Raw genomic sequence first — 13,014 nt, forward strand, 5'->3', positions numbered from 1 at the left:
AGCTCATATTATTCAGTGAAACAGGACAGAGAAATTGCACAGTGTTCCTACTATAAAAACAAAGAGAATAAACAGCCAAGTGATGGTTCCCCTTGTCTGTCGCCAGCAAAGACCTTCTGCTGGCAGAAGTCCAGGCCTAGGTAAGCCGGATTTCCACATCTACCACTGTCATATTTCTAAGCAATTCATCCTGATTGCTTTATTAGCATAAGAAACCAGAAAGATCAAAACCAAAGAGGTTTCATAGCTCAGTCCAGACATTAAGTAGCTGTAAGGAGTAAAAATTCCATGGCTGCTATGAGACTGCATTTTTCACACTCTCCATAAAAATTTAAATTAAAAAAAAAAATCCCACTTGGCACTAGGATTTCTGAATTAATACTTACTTATGCTATGTACTCTTTTTGAAAAACATTCTTTTTAAAGTTACAGAGTTTCTATTTGCTTTCTCATCTTAGTCTTAGACATCACTAATAGATTACTTTTGGTACACAATCTGTAATTACATCTCTTCAAAAGAGACATCATCCTCTGCCGTGACTCGGATTTGAACCGAGGTTGCTGCGGCCACAACGCAGAGTACTAACCACTATACGATCACGGCAAGCCATCAGAGAGCTCCTATGAAAAGGGAGAATTTTTTTTCAGCCTGCTCTTTAAAATGTTGTATAAATGGTGCCACCTGCAGTTTACAATGAGTGTTAGCAGCAGCTTGGTCTAAACATTCCTACAATTGATTATCATCTCGAAATTGCTTCCAGACCTATTTTACCTTACTTTTTATCATCCATGTTTATTAGAATTGCCTAAAAAAAAAAAAAAAAAAAAAAAAAAAGTTCAGGATTGTTATAGTATACTTTCCCCTGTCCCTTAAAAGTCTTTTCAGATTTCAACAGGCAGAAAACATTTCCTATTTTATCAGGCAGAAGAATAAAACAATTGCTAGTTCTTTCAAATGAAAACTGCAGCAGAAATCAAGCTACATAATATACAAAAAGATTATAATAAGGAAAAATAAAAATGGGCAAACTCCAGGGCACTCAAATCCTATTCAGAAAATGCAGCCTGTTTTTTTCTCCAGTTATATTCATTGTTTTAATACAAAATGTAGTTGCTTAATTGCCTTGGAGAGCACAACAGCACACCACTGGTACATGTCCCACTGAATGTCAGAAGAAGGAGAAAGACAAGACCATTAACATGTCTTCAGCATGCTGAGATGTGGATTTATCCTGGATGAATGTCTGCATAGTAGGATAATTCATAAGTAGATTGTGCAAAAGGAATATGAAGCTGGGAGTTTAAAATGCAACTTTACTGAATGGGCTCTGCTCTGCTCTGCTCTGCTCTGCCTGAGGAGCAGAGGCTCTCACTGCCTCCGTCTCAGGGTAAAACACTGATACCTCTTGCACCCACATGGCAGCCCACTCTCCCTCTGCTGCAGGAGGGAAGGAGAAAGTATTTCTTTTTGGCTGTTGATGGGGTCACTTGGAGCAAAAGGGCGCTCTAATGGTGTTTTGGACTGCTGGACTTCATCCTACAGCCTTCCTCAATGGTGTAATGTGACCAGAATAGCATTTTTCACTCAGGGGTCAGCATACCATTCCACAAAGCAGGAAAATGACATTGCATAACATCATGGAGGTGAACAAACCTAGAAAAAAAGAGTATTCAGTAGTATCTTCTCTGAAGTTTCTTATAGGCCTGTGAAGGCAGAGCTGTTGGAGAATACTGATTGAATTTCCATATGTATGGCTTTAAATAACTTCAGGTTTTCTAGTTTCAGATCTTGTTAGTACTGGTTACTTGTCTTGAAGTAATAAACAACTTAGGTTTTGGGTGAGTGCATACAGATTTCTCCTAAAGACAGAAGTCAAGTAAACATTATAGACATAGGTCTTTGTCCATGGCATCCCCCTTCAAAGCAAGGGCATTAAGTTAAAATTACTGCAGGACTCCTTGAGATGCTTTATAACATGATAATCAGGAGATTATAGAGATTTAAAATGTGGTTTAAATACTTGTAGCTGTGATGAGACAGGCTTTTTACAAACTCTGGAACATGTATTGATCCACTATAGTGTTACCTCCCATCAGAGTCATAGGGGTGCTTCAGTTTTGCAGCAGTGAAATTGGTTTGCTAGATTCCCCTGAAAAAATATCATGTGATTTTTTTTCAAATGTGAATCTCAGAGAAACAACTACAAAAAAAGCCCCACTTCTAGTTCCATCTTATTGTATGAAGTTTACAATGTCATGTAACGTGTTTTTTGTAAATTTGGAGTGATTTTATGTACAATTTTTTTTTATTTCAGATTTATCTATACATGAGGATATAATACAACAATTACATTTATAAACCTGTAAGATCAGTACACAAATTTTTGAGATGAGAAAACAAGCAGTAACTACTGGGTAACAAATTATAATTTCTTGTTCTACACTTGGTACTACTTTTAATTTAATCTCTACACATCTCACATTTTTTGGCATTCATTATTATTTTTTATAATTTCTATTAGTAAAATATTATTACTGGTTGCTGTTTTCCCTGAAAGAAATGTTAGTGCACATGAGCATGATTTGTGAAGTATTTGCTTAGTTGTGCAATTCTCTGCCATTGAGTTCAGCCTTTTTACCTTAGGCTTAGAAGACAGCTGTGAAATTATTACCAATGTAACTGAAAAGATAATCTTTCAAAACAACTACTTTTTCAGTTAACTCATCAGTTTTGGATAGAACATTTCGCTTGTTCAGGATTGGCTCTCTGGTCAAAAGCAAAAAAAAGAGCAATCTGAAGACACACAGACTCCCCCCAACAGCGAACATATACTTAGGCAGGTCTGGAAGAAGGAGAATTTGAAATATATACAAATAGCATATAGATCTACCTCATTTCCAAATGGAAGTCTTTACTCATCAAATTATTAATTAATGTAAGATGAATCTCTGCTGTCATTTACTTTTGGCACAGGAAAACATTTAATAGGACTAGCCTCCAGGCTTCTAACTTGTGTTCCAGTTGAGTGCTCCCAGCATCAGGCCATGGAAATTTTTGGCTTTTTTACCTTTGCACTGAATTACATGTCCAAGACGTGACAGAAAAACTTGGGACAGACATACCTCTGCCACACAGAGAGCCAAGTAGCCCAAGACATACACAGAGGAAACAGGAGAAGCTGTTCAGGTGTCTCCTCTGTTTACCACTTCATATCTGTATTTCTCAGTCTGTTTTGTGCCTATCTCTACCAGAAAAGCTGTATTTCTTCTAAAATTAAAAATCCTCTGATTTTTAAGACAAGCTCTATTTAATTTTGAGTAACAATCTCAATTTCCATGACTCTCAGAGTAACTTCATGCTGTTCAAATGTTTGTTCTAACCACATGATAGAATGAACTTGAGTGTTAGTTCAAACTTAGCTCAATACTCTTTTTAGACTACTTCGTTTAAATCATCACAGTTTGCAACAGGATACCAAATATGTCTTTTTTAAAATGTTATTGCCATTTTACAGTAGGCAGTTGTCATATCAAGACATTTTGGGATGTACAAGTGAAAAAGTCTCTTTTAGTACTGTTTTTTAGTATTAGAAAGAGAATTCTACGGGCATTTCTGTGCTTGCTATTTTGTTAATGGACACCTTCAGGCAAGAAATTCTATCCTCACACACATGTGCATGAATGATTTTTTGCAGTAAAAATCAGAACATAACTTATTACAGACTGAAAAACTTTTGCTTAAGGCTCTTCATCATTAAAAACATAAAGGATTAATTTTTTTTTATGCAGCAATATGCATTAAAAAAAAAAAAAACCTCCTATGAAAGCTTAGCATTTATAGGAGGCACAATCATCACCCAGATCAGAGATGCTGCTTGGAAGAATTGATGCACTGCTGGAGTTGTGACATTGTCCAGATGGGCATATCCAGTGCCCTTGCTAGGGGAAGGAGAATGCCATAGTATAGACACTTGTTAGTTTTCATTGCAGACTTAAGTTACTCGATATTTACATTTCCTATCCTCACTGATTGTGTTTTTTAAATGAACATGAAAGAAGGGAGGAGATAAAATTATATTTAAGTATTCTAAACAATTCAGGCTAGCATCTGGAGGTTTGCTCTACTCCTTTGGGTGGATGACATAGTTTGAAGAGTCTAAAGTCATACTGTTCTGTATATAGAGGGTTCTGATTGGCAGTATTTCACAGTTGCATAGCTTATGGGGGTTTGTTTTATTGCTACATGCATGCATGGCATTCAAGCAGTTTCTGCTCAAATGATTGCTGACTGCCTTTGCTTCAGCATTTTCACCACCAGCACTCCATGTGGGCATGCCAGCCATACGGACTGGGTCAACTTCCCAAGGGCAGGGTATGCTCCCCTTCTTTGACATGCCAGGAACAGGTCTGTGTGAGCCTTGCAGAGCCCTTTGTACTGCATGAGTACAGCAAGCCACCCGACAATACTGCATCTCCTGCCTTGCAGGGGCAGCTTTCAGCTGAGGCCAGCTTTCACCCCCCAATAAAACATGGGCATTGAAGACACCAAAGGGTGCACAGGGAGAGTGAGAGAATGCCAGCCATATCTCCAGGGGAGGATTAACCTAATTTTTCTGCTTCAAAGGCTGTCATTTTGCTAAGCCTAGGACAGAGAGACTGAGTACATGCAGGCAGTTTACAGTTGCTATAACTGGATTATATAGGAATATAGAAGAGTTTCCTGTGTTGTATATGTGTTTGTCATTTGGCTACAGGATTTTCTTAGGCATATTCTGCACAGAACTTCACTTTAGTTTTTGTATAGATAGAAAATACAATTAATGCCCATTAGAACTAAAACCTGAGCTCAAAGGATTCTTTGGCAATTCATTAGGCAACTCTGCCATCAGCAAGTAGTCTTCTCTTTTCTTCTACTAAGAATATTTCTAATAGTAGGGCAACTACTTTTTTTCTGTACTAGGACTAAGACTCCTAGTACAGAAGAGTCATCTTGGGATCTCTACTTTTCTTAGAATTCAAATATATTAATTGTACAATACTTTTCTTTTGCACTGTGCACTCTGACAATCAGTCAAAAAAGATGATGGAAATGTCTATTATTTTCCCTTAACCAATATCATGTCACTTTTTTTGTGACAAAATTTCTTCCCCTTCCAATGATTTTTATTTTTTTCCCCCATTATTCTTTTCTCTTCCTGCAGCTTTCAATTTTCTTTTTGGTAGCCAGAGGCCTAGAGTGAATAAAATTATTCAAGCATTTTTCCACCAGACCTCTAGCTGCTTACAGAAAACCAGAATATTTTCAGGGTCAGTTTGGCTACTGCTTCAACAATGTATATGTAAATATAGACATTTATGGCACAAAGGGAGCATGTGACATGGCTAAAATCTTCAAAGTAACAAAATAATATAATCAGCATTACATAGTTCCAAACACAGTTGTGTAATAAGCATTAGAGCACAACTCCTGTGTCAATGATGAGAAAATTGTACTTGGGTGCCAATTACCCCACTTTGCACCAACTACAGCCAGCAGAGTGCTCAGGTCTGCTTTACAAAAAGCAGGTGCCCTTCTGTTCATGAACAGCTAACTTCCAAAGTCTATATTGTAAGTGCAATTTCCTACCCTGTTGTCCAATGTTCCTGGTATGCAGTCCAAACCTGCACTGGCATTTCATTCTGCCTGTTTCTGGTACAAGCGAATGTGTCATCTGTCATTCCTTCATTTTGCAACTTTTATCCTCTTGCAAAATTCTCCATCTTACTGAATATTCATGGAGATTGTATTCCTACAGTTGAAGATTCTTATAGGTGGGAATATTTTTCTTAAGTGATTCTTACTCTTTAAAATGTTTGCATGTTATTCAAGGAAAACATGTAAATCAGCTTGGAGTATCAAAATGTGCACTTGGCTTGCCTGAAGTGCAGCATTAATACTGATCTCTCCCTAATTTTCATACTGAATCAGTAACCTGTCCTCAAGGGTGAAGAAGTGATGTCCTGGGAGGGGAGAAAAATTTCCCTGTACCTCCAAACATAGACTGAGACTAGGAAAGGTCTTGAGATATTCTGTTATTGTCAGACACATGACCTTTTAGACTCTAACAGGACATAAGCAAAGCTTCCCATTTAACATAAGTTGTTAACATATTAATTGAGGTATATACAAGGAAAGGTTTTTGTATATATAATGTTCCTAATAATTTTTTTTAAATTGTAACACAACAAAGCACTTTTATCTAAAGCCAGCAGACTGTCATGTGTATCCAAGCAGCTGCAAACCATACAACAGGGAGGATGACTGTTAGGCAGTTTTATAGTTTGTTCATTACCATGCTCTCTCTTCTGGTAAAGAAAAAGAGAATATGCCTTTTCAAGTTAGGATTTACAAGTCCTTTTCACTATGCTGCATTTTAACTTATTCTCAGTGGTTTCATCTCTCTACATAGCAGCATTCTCTGTGCACATATTCTTGCAAGATAGGCAAGTCTGGAGAAAGCACCCAGAGAAAAGCTAAGAGATAAATCATGTCCGTATTCAGCTCAGACACTGCAGGCATTAAAGGAAAAGTGAAATTCTTTACAAGGGGATAATAATAAGCAAGGCAGTCAAACCAAGAAAACTGAGCTAAGTTATAAGTTATGTGACCTATACATGATAATGGTCCTTAGACTGAGCATGTCTTCATAAGAGTTTTCAACTAAACATTCAGTAACAAAGCAGGTATTTGATCAGTCTCTGTTTACTGTGAGTTCTTTCTTGAAGTACTCAAAAAAAATTATGAGGGAGACAAAACATTAACCTTTTTGTGAGACCAGAACTGGCACAGCCCAAACCCTCCTGTTAGTCTGGAATATCATGCCTTCAGCTGCACAGGCTCTGGGATATGTTGATCATTAATGGCACTTATCTGCAGCCTCCTCATAAAATGAGGGTGAGCATTATTTTCCATACACCTCTCTGGCAGAGCAAATTGCCCCATGTTTCCACAAGTGGAAGGGGCAGAGCCACAGGGCTATGCATCTTCAGCTATAAGCAGTGGTAAATCTTAGCTAGTCAGATTTTCAGCACACTGTCAGTGGTGATGAGCACCACATGGCTTCCCCAAGACTTGAGGGTATATATCTATCTCATTAATCTTTTTCTTATTATAAGCAGAACTGTTTTATATTTCTTTCATCATGAGTCATGAGGAAATTTGTTTGTGCCTTCTGTGTAGGGCTAGGATAGAGCTGGGCACAGGAAAGCATTGAAGTAAATTATCCTGTGAGGGGCTATTTCCAGCCTAAATTTTCAGGCTCAGTTGGATTTTAGCTTGGAGTGCCTCACAATCTAGCTACCATGGACTAAAAGTAACACTGACTGTGAGAAAAAGTGCTGCCTGAAAGACAAATCAGAGCTCCAGTCACATAATCAGAAAATAGTACCTGATGGTCCTGATCTTAGCCACTGTGAAAGAGATAATGCTATAGCAAAAGAGAGAAAGCATCAAAACTAAAGGCTGGCTAAAGAATGACAATGGAGTCCTCAAGGCTGAATTCAAGTAAATAAGTTGCTAGAAATGAAAGTCTAAGTCAAGCAGAATTTCCGATCAAGAAGCCAGAGTGTAGTGGGATGCTTTTTTTGGGCTGAAACAGGCAGACGATGTCCCCAGTTTTCAGATTCTCTTGTTTGGTTAGATAATATCTATCCTTTGGATTGCAAGTTCTCTATCATTCCTGAAAGTTAAGTGCAATCATAATTAAGTGCATTGCTTCCTTCCTTCCTTCCTTCCTTCCTTCCTTCCTTCCTTCCTTCCTTCCTTCCTTCCTTCCTTCCTTCCTTCCTTCCTTCCTTCCTTCCTTCCTTCCTTCCTTCCTTCCTTCCTTCCTTCCTTCCTTCCTTCCTTCCTTCCTTCCTTCCTTCCTTCCTTCCTTCCTTCCTTCCTTCCTTCCTTCCTTCCTTCCTTCCTTCCTTCCTTCCTTCCTTCCTTCCTTCCTTCCTTCCTTCCTTCCTTCCTTCCTTCCTTCCTTCCTTCCTTCCTTCCTTCCTTCCTTCCTTCCTTCCTTCCTTCCTTCCTTCCTTCCTTCCTTCCTTCCTTCCTTCCTTCCTTCCTTCCTTCCTTCCTTCCTTCCTTCCTTCCTTCCTTCCTTCCTTCCTTCCTTCCTTCCTTCCTTCCTTCCTTCCTTCCTTCCTTCCTTCCACCCTCCCCTCCCCTCCCCTCCCCTCCCTTCCCCTCCCCTCCCCTCCCCTCCCCTCCCCTCCCCTCCCCTCCCCTCCCCTCCCCTCCCCTCCCCTCCCCTCCCCTCCCCTCCCCTCCCCTCCCCTCCCCTCCCCTCCCCTCCCCTCCCCTCCCCTCCCCTCCCCTCCCCTCCCCTCCCCTCTCTTCCTTCCTGCCTTCCACCCACCCACTCTTTCTTCCACCTTTCCTTCTTTCTTTTTTTTTTTCCCAAAACCTCTCAATACTGATCTGAATTTCTAGGATAGATGGGTGAAATGTTTCTTGGTCTGACTACAATTAATTTCTCTGAATGTCACGGTGTCTGTCAATGATATGCAATCCATATGTAATCCTTATGACTGGATGAACACCATTCCCATAGTACTGAGGCTGCAACTTTGCATTGCATGCTGTGACTAACTGGGAAAAACTAGATTTGACTTCCCGGCTGGATCCTAAGCAGGATTTCATTGGCCAGTGATCCAGTGACACTCTGGTCCAGAGTATCTCCAGAACCACAAGTCAGCAGTGGTGCTGTTGTCAGGATCCCACAGCATTGAAATGGACAGGAAAAAAATGTCAGCATTGTCTGGTTGCCCTCATTTGCAGCAGATCAGCTTCCTAATAGAAACAGGGTTAAAAGACTACAAAACAGGTTCTCAAGTCCTGTAGAATCACAGACCTTCACCACAAAAAAGACACTGAGGTTGTAGAGCATGTCCAAAGAAAGGCAATGAAAGTGATGAAGGGTCTGGAGTACAAGTTCTGTGAAGGATCTAGGGTTATTAACCTGAAGAAAAAGAGGCTGAGAGAGGATCTTAACACTCTCTACAATTACCTGAGGTTGTAGGTGGGTGGCGCTTGGTCTCTTCTCCCAGGTACTGATAGGACAAGAAGAAATGGCCTCAAGTTGCACCAGGGGAGGTTTAGATCATGTATTAGGGAGAAATGAATCACTGAAAGCATTGTCATTCATTAGCACAGTCTGCTCAGGGAAGTGGTGGAGTCACAGGCCCTGAGGTATTTAAATGACAGGTAGATATTGCACTTAGGGACAGGGTGGCCATGCCAGTGTTAGATTAGTGTTTGGAGTATGTTGGTAAGGATAGATAAATATGATTGTCTAGCAGAAGAACCACAACAGCACAGCCAGGATGAAAACAATCCCCCTACTGGCTGGACAATACCCTTACCTACAGATGGGTCCAAAAGTCAAATGGACTGTTCCATCTCACCCCCCAGAATGTATGGTTCATCCCACACCTGTAACCCTCCCCTGAAACATCAGGTGTCTGTGACCCCATTGGCCCAGGTCTTGTTCCAGCCCACCTTGAAGCCCCCCTTGATAAGGGGTCTCCGAGGGGCCAGACACCCTCTTGGAGCTTCCTCCCTCCTCTTGGAACTTCCTCCCTCCTCCTGGATCCCCCTCCTGGAGTCCCAGCTCTCCCCTTTATCTCTCCCCTCCTCCATCACATCCAGCCCTGCAATGTGCTCCGTCTAGCAGCTCGAGGCAGGGCTTCTCTCCATCCCGAATAAACCTTATCCGCCAAGAGCAACCAACAGAGATCTCTCGTCTGTATCTACCCAAATCGTCCTGGAACCCTCAAATGTCTTTACAGGAGTAAATGGTCTTGAGGTCTTCTCTAACCTATTTTACAATTTTATGATTCATTCACCAGAACAACTGCATCTCTTGACAGAGCTGATTTCTAAAAGTGTTCTCTAAGCGGAGGCATCTTTTCACACATTAGCATGTACTGAAAGTCTTTATTTTTATTACAGCCTACAAAACTATTTCCTATTTTCCCTTCCCCACAATAGCAGTGTGTGTAATAGCTAATTCCTCATCTTCTTCAGAATTCTGAAAGCCATTTTTGCAGCAAGGAATGAGGACAGGTCAGGATCATGGATGCTACTAACAAACCAGTGAGCACAGACAAAGATATTGCACTTTTAATCAGATTTTTAATACTTTTCATACTTTTTTTTAAAATATATATTCCACCCAGTTAAACTATCTAAAGTATATTCCATCCATAGTTAAACTATCTAAAAAATTCCTGTGTGTCTGCAAAGGTCATCATAAGGAGTTTAATTTCTTTTTAGATGGCTGTGATTTGCATTCATTATTTTTATAAAATATATTCTGCATTATTGTAGGGAATATGACTACTAACAAAGTATGAGCATTTACATACTATTTAGATCATTATGGAAGAGTTACTTCTTGAAAATCTTACCCTGGAGGCCTTTTTGGAAACATCAAAGCCAGGCAATCGAAAAAGCCATCAAATTATATCCCACAAGACATGGGATTGTCTCTGGAATTCAGTTTTTGATATTTTTATTAAATATGTTTTAAAATAACATTTAAGTAAGATTTCAAAGTCACACATATATAATTATTTTCTTTACTTATATCCTTTATAGGGCTGCAAATAAAATATATGGGTTAGAACATAGATTTGTTGTGGTCTGGGTCACATATTGAATTCAATTATGCCACAAATCAATCCCCTGAAATAGGAAATTTTACTTTCAGAATTTTAGTTTTATCCAATAAGGAATCAGATAAGAGATATTGCCACCTAACACAAAGACTGGGTTTTTGTTTGTTTTTTTCTCACTGCTCTGCAGATGAAAAGTAAAATAAAATATAATACACAGCTTGCAGGATTATCAAAAGTGCTAGTTACCATATCAAAGAATGACTGAATAAAATTCTTTGAAATTTCTTATTATTTGCTTTTCTCACTAAAGCAGGACCCACAATTTTCAGTTCTAAAAGATAAAGTGTCTCTATGTGCTTTAAAACATCTTATGTTTCTTCTGCAGTGTTCTTTAATAAGAAATTATAAATTCCCATATCTGAGCTTTTCCATCTCCCAAAAAGTAATCAAAATTTATTTTCACATAACATATCCTCAAGGTTTAGTTATGCAACATTCAGCTTTGCACATTTCAACTACTTTTTTAATGTTGTTTGAAGATCAAACAAGGTTTAACCAATCAGTAGTAGATATAGAGGATTTATCTGCAACCACACTATGCTGTTCCTTTAATACCTTTCAGCAACATAAGTGCTTACATCCTAATAGGTTTTTAGCTTAAGATCTAATCATCCACTCTTGAATTAAGATGCTTGAATGAAGCCAACTCATTTGGAACTAAGCACTTTAATGTCAACAGAGACATATGGTATTGAGACTGAATTACAAAGGATCTCTTCTGAGCCATCTATTACAGAAGCAAGACTAAGACTCCAGCATTATTATTAGTTTACTCATTTATTTTCTAGCAAATAATTGAGAGTAAGATCTTCTTAAGAAAGTGGAAATGGTCTAATAATTGCAGTCTGGTGGCATAGTATACTCCCATGTGCATTGATTAAATCTCCCCCATCCATACTTTATGGCACTGTGCTCATCTGTAAGATCTCCTTCTGAAACTGAAGGAAAAAAAACAAAATATGAAGTGAAAAAACTTTAGCCCAGTGATGAAAATTTTAATTTATCAGCAGTAATGTCAAATCTTCTAACATTTATTAAGAAATCTAGACATTTACTTGCCCAGAATTATTGAAACCTTATTAATCTAACAAAATATTTCTTTTAAAAATTGTTCATGACAAAGTTTATGGCAATAAATAATACCCTTCTTTGAAAATAAAGTTAAAAACAGAGGCTCCCTTTTTTTCTCAAACTGTTCCACCCTCTCTAGTCTCAACATGGTTCTGAGAAAAATATACTAATCTCCTGTAGCATCAGTTGGAAAAAATGAAGTGGTCATCTTTCCACATTGTTTGTTTATGGAACAAAAAGAGCAAACAAAAAACCAAAGCAATATAAACTGAAATTGAAAGTGTATTTTTCTGGGATGGTCCTTTCAAGTAGAAGCCACCAGCTTTTAAATGTTCATGACCATATAAGAAAATTGCTGCCAAGAAGTTTAAATACGATGTTTTGACACCAAGGTGTTTAAATACCATTATGTGACTAAGATAAAAGTCAAAGTTTTCTTATAATACTATCAAGAGTTTTTTGTCTACATTTGTAAAGAAGATATGGTTAGACAATATAGATTCATTATCTATTTAAGGCATTGTTACCGAGGGCTCCAGCAGACAGTGGTCATCTCTCTGCATTGCTGTTGATTGCATAAATGCATTCCTACTCCTAGCTCAGTAAAACTGCAACATGGGCTGTGCTCACAACCAATGTGTTTTCCCCCTTTAAAGGCAAATAGGCTGAACTGCCTCCTCTGTGTCAGCACAATAAATACCTGGCAAATATGACTGCGGAAGTAAAAAGATGCAGTGCAATTCTAGCAGAAGCATCAGCCATGTCTATTCTGTGAAGTTTCCCTTTCAACAAGCAGTCTGCACCAAAGAACAATCTGCAGAACAACCAGAGTCATGCTTTACACTGTTTTTTTTCCCCCGAAGATTTTCAGCTCTGCAATTTTAAGAGATGTCCTATCTTTCTGCATATAGAGACCTTCCTATAAAAGCTTGTTGACATGGAAAAAATTGCTTCAAGTTTCCTTTATATTTGCTAAATGTTCCATTTAAGTATACTGGTTTGCTAACAGCTTGAGAGCCCCGTTTTTGATTTTGGAATGTATGTTATTAACTATCTCAGAAATAGAAGAAGCCATTTAAAAATAATACCAATTTCCAAAAAGCTCTGCTTTGCAGACTTTTCTAATTAAAAACATTAGAAAGAAGAAAGGTTGTTGTCATTGACTAAATGCAAACATTATGAAAGTGACTTTAAGAACAATACGCATTGTAGTACAGCATGGATTAGTAAAAC

At 38.5% G+C, this 13,014-nt stretch overlaps 1 non-coding gene across 1 annotated transcript; it reads right to left on the reverse strand.

Moving 5' to 3' along the window:
- Positions 1-532: 532 nt before the first annotated feature.
- On the reverse strand, positions 533-604 carry TRNAH-GUG (transfer RNA histidin (anticodon GUG)). Its single transcript has one exon. It is a non-coding gene; the product is annotated as a tRNA-His (tRNA).
- Between the last annotated feature and the right edge of the window lie 12,410 nt (positions 605-13,014).

This window comes from Taeniopygia guttata, chromosome Z (assembly GCF_048771995.1).
Source record: "Taeniopygia guttata chromosome Z, bTaeGut7.mat, whole genome shotgun sequence".
NCBI classification, from domain to species: Eukaryota; Metazoa; Chordata; class Aves; order Passeriformes; family Estrildidae; genus Taeniopygia; species Taeniopygia guttata.